Source organism: Python bivittatus, unplaced genomic scaffold (genome assembly GCF_059951505.1).
Source record: "Python bivittatus isolate LINGU-HERP-01145 unplaced genomic scaffold, Pbiv_v1 ctg000190_np1212, whole genome shotgun sequence".
Lineage (NCBI taxonomy): Eukaryota > Metazoa > Chordata > Lepidosauria > Squamata > Pythonidae > Python > Python bivittatus.
Genome location: NW_028277042.1, coordinates 3,596,950 through 3,605,226, shown reverse-complemented (window position 1 = coordinate 3,605,226; position 8,277 = coordinate 3,596,950).

Here is an 8,277-nt window from a genome sequence, read left to right as displayed (position 1 = left end):
CGTTCCAGTCATCTTTTTCTGTAAATGTGCACCCTTTCTCTTCACACTCGCCTCTCCTGATCAGTTTCATCTCAGGAGATCTTCTGAGTCCTGCATGTGAGCGTGTGAACCTTCTGTTGCAAAGCGTGTGCAGCTTTTCCTACAGAGATTTTAGTTCTTTACTGAAAGCCGAGCACATCCCTACACTTCGTAGCTTGATGTGATGGCATTTCCATATGAAGCAATGCAGAGTACAGCACAGATTATGTTGATTTTTAAAAATTTTTCATGTGGCACGGTTCCAACAACCTGGAGTCACCAGCCCACCCATTGTGACTGTTGCCTTCCTAAGACTAGCATTGCCTCTCATCATGGAAAACTTGTCCATCTCTTGGTGATACAGTCCTTCAAAAATAAGCTATAAAATTTACCCGTTTTCCCTGATTTTTTTTTTCTTCCAAAGAAGCCCTTTATGTCATCCACTAGATGGCACCTTTATCTTTGGATCCTCCATCAGAGTGACCTACTTCAGCAATTAGGAGGATGAGAAAAAGGAGATATTTTAAAAAAACGAAAAAAACAAAGAAAGGAATGTGGCCTTTATATGTAATGTAATGGTTGTGTTTACACAACCCACTCAATTGGGTCAAAGGCCCCAATAGCTGCTGCATTTGCATTAAGATGTTAAGCTTGGTTGAGCGTAAATCAATGCCATAAGCAGGTTTAAATGAGCCGGCACATCCCTTTTCCTTCTGTGGTATTTCTGGGCCAGGCAGGGGGAACTGAAAACCCAGATACACGTTCCTTCACAACTTTTTCCAACAACCCCACCATGCAGGAAGGGAAGTCTGGGTCTTGAATACTTACCAAAACAACTTCGGTGCATACCAGTTGGCTTGTCTGACCAGCTTTGAAATATTCTTCACACCATGATATTTTAGCAACAGGGTGTTTTCCCAGACTGGCTTTGCGCCTCTTGCTTAAAACATTGGAATGCGCTTTGGTGCGCAAAAGGAAAGCCACTATGCCTTGGGCTGTGTTCTGAAAACAACAGCAGAAGGCCTGTCTTCGTACACTTCCTCGTTGTTCTTCCCATGCTGCCCCAAAGCCAGCCGGGGCCAAAAATCGCAGCAGTGGCTTTGCCAAGAGGCCTTGGGAGGGGCTCTGGTGTGCCGGGAGCAGCTGTCAGCACCATTAGTTGTCACAAGCATCTGGGGGCTCTGATCCCTAGTTGAAGCTGGGTCATGCACTCCTAGGACAAAACACGGCAACATTTCACTTGCCGTTTGGGGACAGGACCGCAACTTCTCAGACCTAGCCAAGCCTCGCAGTGGATTATTTTTGTCCTTGGTGCATCGCAGGGACAAAAAGACATGGGCCAGCTGTTCATAGAGTTCAAGGCCTGAATGATGAGGAGATTTGGGAATTTCAGAAATTCAAAAGGGGTGTTTTGTTTTTCAGGGAAAGTCCACGCCACAGAGGGCCAAAGGAGTCCATTGTTGCTTCTTTACAAGATGATGCTGGAATAGCTGAGCTTTTAGTGAGCTCTGTGCAACTCTTGTTCCATTTTATTGTACTTCATTTAATCAGTTTGTATTTATCTTGGCTTTGTCACTGTTTCTTCCTTATAACCCCCATTTAATTTCGTTTCGTTTCGTTTCGTTTCGTTTCGTTCCGTTCTGTTCTGTTCTGTTCTATTCTATTTTTTATTATTACTTTATAATTTTTAATAATTTTTAAAATTTATTTTTAAATTTTAAATTTCTGACCTGCCTTTTGAAGCTTCTAGCCTCTGGACAGGAAAAAGAGACCCACAACCAGCCCCAAAACCTCGAAACCAGCAAAGGCAGCCGAACACTGAAGAGGAATGATCTTCTCGCTTCTGAAGCTTCTACCAAGAGTCTAATTTCCTGGAACTCTCTGATTTCAGGGAACAGGGGATGAAGTGCTAGCCCAGCAATTAGATGATATACCAAAATCTCCCCAGTTAAGATGATGGATTCCTCTGGAGTGAATAACGCTTTGGGGAAATGTACTGATCACTTTGAAAGTAGCATTGATACCTTGTGCCCATTGCTGAATTAAATAATATTCTAACTGCAAGACCATCTTCAGATTTTTGGGTTGAACATTACCCTTTATCTGCCCAGACTCATCTAACAACTATTTCTGCAAAAATTGACAAGTTGAAGAAAACATTTGGCAGTGGCCCAGTTGGCAGTGGAGCTCTCCAGGCTTATGGTCTTGGGGGACTTCAATTTGCCTTCCCTGGGGGTGGGGTCTGAGGTAGCTCAGGAGTTCATGGCCACCATGACAGTCATGGGCCTGTCCCAGGTCATCCAGGGCCTGATACATAATAGTGGTCATACCCCTGACCTGGTTTTTCTGTTGGAGCAGTGGCAACATGTTACAGATTTGGGGGAGATGTTGCTTTCTCCCCTGTCATGGTCGGATCACTCTCTGGTGAGCCTCCAGTTCTCTGGCATCACCCCCCACCGCAGGGAGGCTGGACCTATTTGATTGGTCTGCCCCAGGCGACTGATGGACCCAGCTGGGTTCCAGAGGGAGCTTAGGATTTTTCTGGAAGGTTTGCTGCATGTGGTGGCCGCCTGGAATGGGAGGGTGGCTGCAGCTTTGGATCAAATTGCACCTGAGTGACCTCTCCGTGCCCATGGATCCCAAAACTCCCTGTGGTTTACAGAAGAGCTGAGGGAGATGAAGCAGGTAAAGAGATGCCTAGAGTATCACTGGCAAATGACAAAGAGTGAAGCTGACCAAACACAGGCTAGAGCCACTGTTAGACCCTACCTCATGGCAGTAAGGGTAGTGACACCTAATTATTTCTCCATCCTTATTGCGTCTGCAGACAGAGATCCAGTGGCCCTGTTTCAGGTGACCTGGACCCACCTTGGAGACAGTAACTCTGGAGTTCACTCACAAGGTCACAGGAACCATTCATTCATTCATTCATTCATTCATTCATTCATTCATTCATTCATTCATTCATTCATTCATTCAATTTATATAGCTGCCTATCTCAGACCAGTGACTCTGGGCGGCTAACAACAATAAAAACATTAAAAATAGTACAAAAATTAAATATAAATGCAGCCAAGAGATCTTAAAAACTGTTGGTATCAACACAACCATGAAAAGGGGCCCTTCATAAACTCAGGGCCCCAGGCCCGGGCATAAAGACAGGTCTTCAAGGCCTTCCGAAAAGCCGAAAGAGTCGGGGCCGTCCTAATCTCATACGCTGGGCATCTGATGGATAAAATTGCTCGGATTCGCTCCACATTGGACCCCAGCCTTGACGCAAGGCCAGTAGAGGCTATGGGGGCTAGGTCTGGTGTGGTTATCTGGTAGGAGTTCTATCCTGCTGAGCCTGAGAAAATGGACAGGGTTCTTGTAGCTGTTAGTTTGGCCACCTCTGTATTAGATGCTGGCTGGTCAAGGCTGCCCAGGATGGATCACGTGATTGGGCTTGGGCAGTGGTTAACTCTTCCTTGAGGGAAGGCGTGGTCCTGCCAGCTCTTAAGGAGGTGGTGGTGCGCCCCCTTCCCAAGGGGCCATCACTCAATCAGACCAATCTGGACAGCTATCATCCAGTCAAGGTGGTCGCGCTACAGCTTCAAAGGACTTTGGATGAAACAGATTATCTGGATCCCTTTCAGTCAGGATCCTGGCCAGGGTATGGGACAGAGATGGCATTGATCGCACTCTTAGATGACCTCTGGTGGGAGAGGGAAGAGGGGAGTGCATCCATCCTTGCTCTTCTTGACCTGTCAGCTGCTTTCAATACCATCAATCAAGGTATCCTTCTGGACCGACTCCAGGAGGTGGGTGGCACTGTGTTGTGCTCCTCCTTCCTCTGGGGCTGGTTTCAGTTGGTCTTATTAGGAGGGGAGAGGTCTAGTCTTCAGCCCCTACTTTGTGAGGGGTTGCAGGCTTGGTCCTCTCTCCCCTCCTGTTTAACATCTACATGAGGCCACTGGGTAAGGTGATCTGATGGTTTGAGGTGAGCTATCACCAGCATGCTGATGATACCCAGCTTTACATCTCTGCCCCAGGCCGCCTCAGGGATGCCGTGGACGTCCTAACCCAGTGCCTGGAGGCTGTGGGGGCCTGGATGGGGCACAATAGGCTTCAGCTCAACCCAAGCAAGACTGAGTGGGTTTGGGTATTTGGACCTTCTGGTGCTGGGGATTTTCCACCTTTGGTTCTGGATTGTTGGGGGGCACTGCCTCAGACTGACCAGGTGTGCAATCTGGGGGTCCTCAGACTCATAGCTCCTGCTGGATTAGCAGGTGGCAGCCACCACCAGGAGGGTCTTTGCACACCTTCAGGTGGTGTACCAGTTGTACCTGTTCCTGGAGCAGGAGGCTCTGCTCACTGTCACTCATGCCCTTGTGACCTCCCATCTAGACTACTGCAACATGCTTTACATGGGGCTGCCCTTGAAGAGCATTCGGAAGCTTCAACTGCAGCACAGGTAGTAAATGGTGTTGGTTATTCAGCACATGTAATGCCACCACTCCATGAGCTGCATTGGTTGCCAGTATGCTTCTGGGTGCAGTTCAAGGTGCTGGTTGTCCCCTTTAAAGCCCTCCATGGCTTGGGGCTGGGTTACCTCAGGGATCTTCTTTTTCCAGTTGTCTCTACCCATCCAATCAGGCCCGCTGAGATGGGCATGCTCTGGGTCCCATCAGCCTGGGAATGCTGGCTGGCGGGGCCCAGGAGGTGTGCCCTTTTCTGCCATAGTGCCCGCCCTTTGGAATATTCTCCCTCTGGAGATTAGAATGGCCCTGACCCTCTGCTGGTCTTTCTCAAGGCCTCGAAGACCTGGTTATGTGCCTAGGTCTGGGGCCCTGAGTGTGTAAAGGGTCCCATCTCCTGGTTGTGTTAACAAGCATTAATAGTGATACTTTCCTCAGGTGCTGTGTATTTTAATTTTTGTATCTCTGATGAGAATTTGTTTTTAATTTATTTTAAGTTTGTTCGCCACCCAGAGTCACTTGCTGAGATGGGTGGCCATATTGAATGAATGAATGAATGAATGAATGAATGAATGAATGAATAAATAAATAAATAAATAAATAAATAAATAAATTTGATGCCCATAGAGGATCCTTCTCAGAGAAGCAGAAAACATCTCAGCCTCCACAAGCATCTAAGTTGGAAACTGCTTGAAAACAGTAAATCCGGTGCTCCTTAAAGCCGAGACAATCAAAAGGAGTTTGCCGTCCTAGATCAACACACAACTAGTTCTGCCTGTTCTTAATAACAGCATTAATGCAGGAAAAGGCCCTTCCAGAGGCTCCATTTCTTTTTCCTTAAGCTAAATACTTCACTGTCAACCACAGGCCATGGACCTCATTCATGTTATCTGGCTTCTCACTGTGAATGACAGAAAAGGGATTCAGCTTGTTGTTCAGCAACTCAGTGATATCTCTTAACAAGAAAGACCTCCCTGATTTTTTTTTTTTTTTTTTGACATTTCTCCCACCCAGGTGTTCATTGATCAAAATGTGAGGCCTCTCCTAGGTGGTAGTACATCAGCTTACGCATTTCTAAATGCTGGGTTAACTCGGATGGCTGCCAGCTCCTTCCTATTGTATCTCCATCCTTAAGAGCAGAGGGTATAATTAAATTCTCTGCCAGAATAGGAAAAAACCACCTGGTCCTTTCAAAAGTGAACTGATTAACTCTTACAACATGACAGCTAAAGACAATCAGAGATATCCAAAATTGAAGGTCTTGCACCAGCAGTGAAGCTGATCCAAGAGAAAGCAATGTGCCTTGCTGGTTTACTACACCTAAATGAAGACCCCAGTCTTTTCCATAACACAAAATGGCAATTAAAGCCAATAGGGAAATGACCAGAAGCGCAGTCTCTCCATCAGTTAAAGATACCAGGGTTCCCGGGGAAGAAGCTCAGAAGGATATCTTGCTTAACAACTGCACAAGCCGCCTGGCTTTCTCCAACTAATGTCCTTGTAAGACAAACTGTCCATCAATGACTTCTCCATTCCACTGGCACCAGCTAATGACACAAGTGAGTTCTCCTGCAAAGATGATCAAAAGGATTCAAGGTTTCATCACTGGAAAGTGCAGGATGTGGTATCACAGACAACCCACCACCCAGGCCTGATAGTCTTCTCTTCTGTCATATGCCCCCCAATATCCCCAGTCAATCCAAATCAAACCTTAGAAGATTGATGTTTCCTTCATGTATGATGCATTCCCCCAGCCATGAATTCCAGCTCCAGACAAATGGACACTAGTCACAGCTCTCAAGTTCATTTCACTGAAGATCTCATCACCAAATCAATTACTTCAATAACTTCACCTCTACTGGCCTGGGCTCCAACTTGCAACTTGAGAACTCCTATTTCTCTTTTCCAAACAGCTTCCAAAGGGCCCCCAAACTCATGTTTTACCATCAAAAAGGATCATCTGGATGGCTCCAGTCCCTATGTGGGCCATACTGCCTGGCTGATAAATTAATCCCATCCCTACCAGACAGAACCTCCTTCAGCAAAAATGCTGGCCCAGTTTTGCAGCCAATCGTCAGATTGACCAGGCAAGGGACATAGAGTGATCACCCTGATCTCTTAGAACATCACTGGTTGGAAGCCCCAAAGGTGCTTGCTTCTAGGTCTTAATCTGTAAATATGATCTTATATTATTACAGGAGACTTGGTGTCCAGAGCCCCATTTCTAGTACCACAAATTTTTTTACAGCGGTATCAAACAATGTGTTGTTCCCTATTATACAACCGGAGTTAGCTACGGTTAGCTAGGGTCAATTTAGCCCAGTGCAATACTCTAATCATAGATGTGGACGTTTTGTTTTACTAATCATGGATTGCAATAAAGTTTTACATACAGGTTGCTGCTCTTCATCACAGAGGCAAATCAACGACTGTTTGCACAGGGCACCTTATTTGATTAGTGAATTGACTGTTTTGTGGGATTACACACGACATTAAATATTAAACTAACCATTGTGGATTTGCATAACACACTAAGCTACCAAACAAACAAAGAAATTAGCATGCAAATGCAGTAAATTACTTCAGTTAATCAGCTGCATAGTTGAAAAGGACTTGAATTAAACCAAGTTAAGTTGCCTAATCTAGCATCCTAAGCACTAGATCACTTGCTTTACAGATGTGGCTCACGTTCCAGATCTGATTAACATCACAAGCCATTTGGAGTTTATTACTGACATAATTGGCAAAGGGAGAATATGACTTCTTCTGTATGTGTGTTGCAACTTATCTAGGTCAGTTTCATGAAGAATATCTACATATCTATGTGGTTGTTAAAGGTCAACATCAATCTGATGGCACGTGCAATAATCAATCAATTAAAAAAAAATAGGTTAATTACCTCCTGCTATATACATCTGCTAAACTTGTTTTAATCTTTTTCTTTTAAACTGGTTTATTATGTTGGGTGAACTCCGCCCAACTGGTTAGTTTCTGGTTCAGTAGGTTGAATCCTAAACCAAACTGGGTTCTTTCAGTATTCAAGGTAAAAATGTGTGGACACAGCCTATAAGTGGCTAGGTGTCTTATCTTATAAAGTTATCTTTATCTGAGTTTCATTTTTCTTATTGAGTTAGAGTTATTTGAGGTGTGACTCTTCTCTTGTTAAAGTTATTTTAAAATGAAAAGCTATAATAGAACAATATCCAAGACTTTTCTTCCCTGGCATAGCCTGGATTATTCAGGGGTAGCCAAACTGGACAAAAGAAAGAAAGAAAAGAAAAGAAAGAACTTAAAGAATAAAACAGCAGAATAAGTGATACAAAAGAAAAGGCATACAATTTTTCTTGGCTATGTTGAATATTTATGATGCAGTGCACACCCTGGCCCTGTTCACATGACCTACTCATTCCTTCTCCTATCAGAAGACTTACTTTTCTATGTCAGCAGCTCACAGTCTCAGATGATGCATTAATCACTTCCCCACTGTTTGCTTTTTTTTTTTTTTTAATTCCTCTGGGTAGTAAGGAACCAAAATTAAAAAATCTGTAGCAGAGTGATTGGTGTCGGGGCAGTTGTAGACAAATTTAAGGAAACATACTCAACGACAACCATTTTAGCTCCTCAGAGAGGGGGAGAAGTCAACCACCCACTGGGATGAAATCCCTACAGAAGATTCATTTCAATCTCAGGTGAGTCAACTAACTCCCAGTAAACAGTTCACATGATTCAGGGGTTAGCTGACCAAGAAGGGGCCAAGAAAGTCAGTTTAGCTCCAAACAAGACTGGGTTTGTTTGGAGCTAT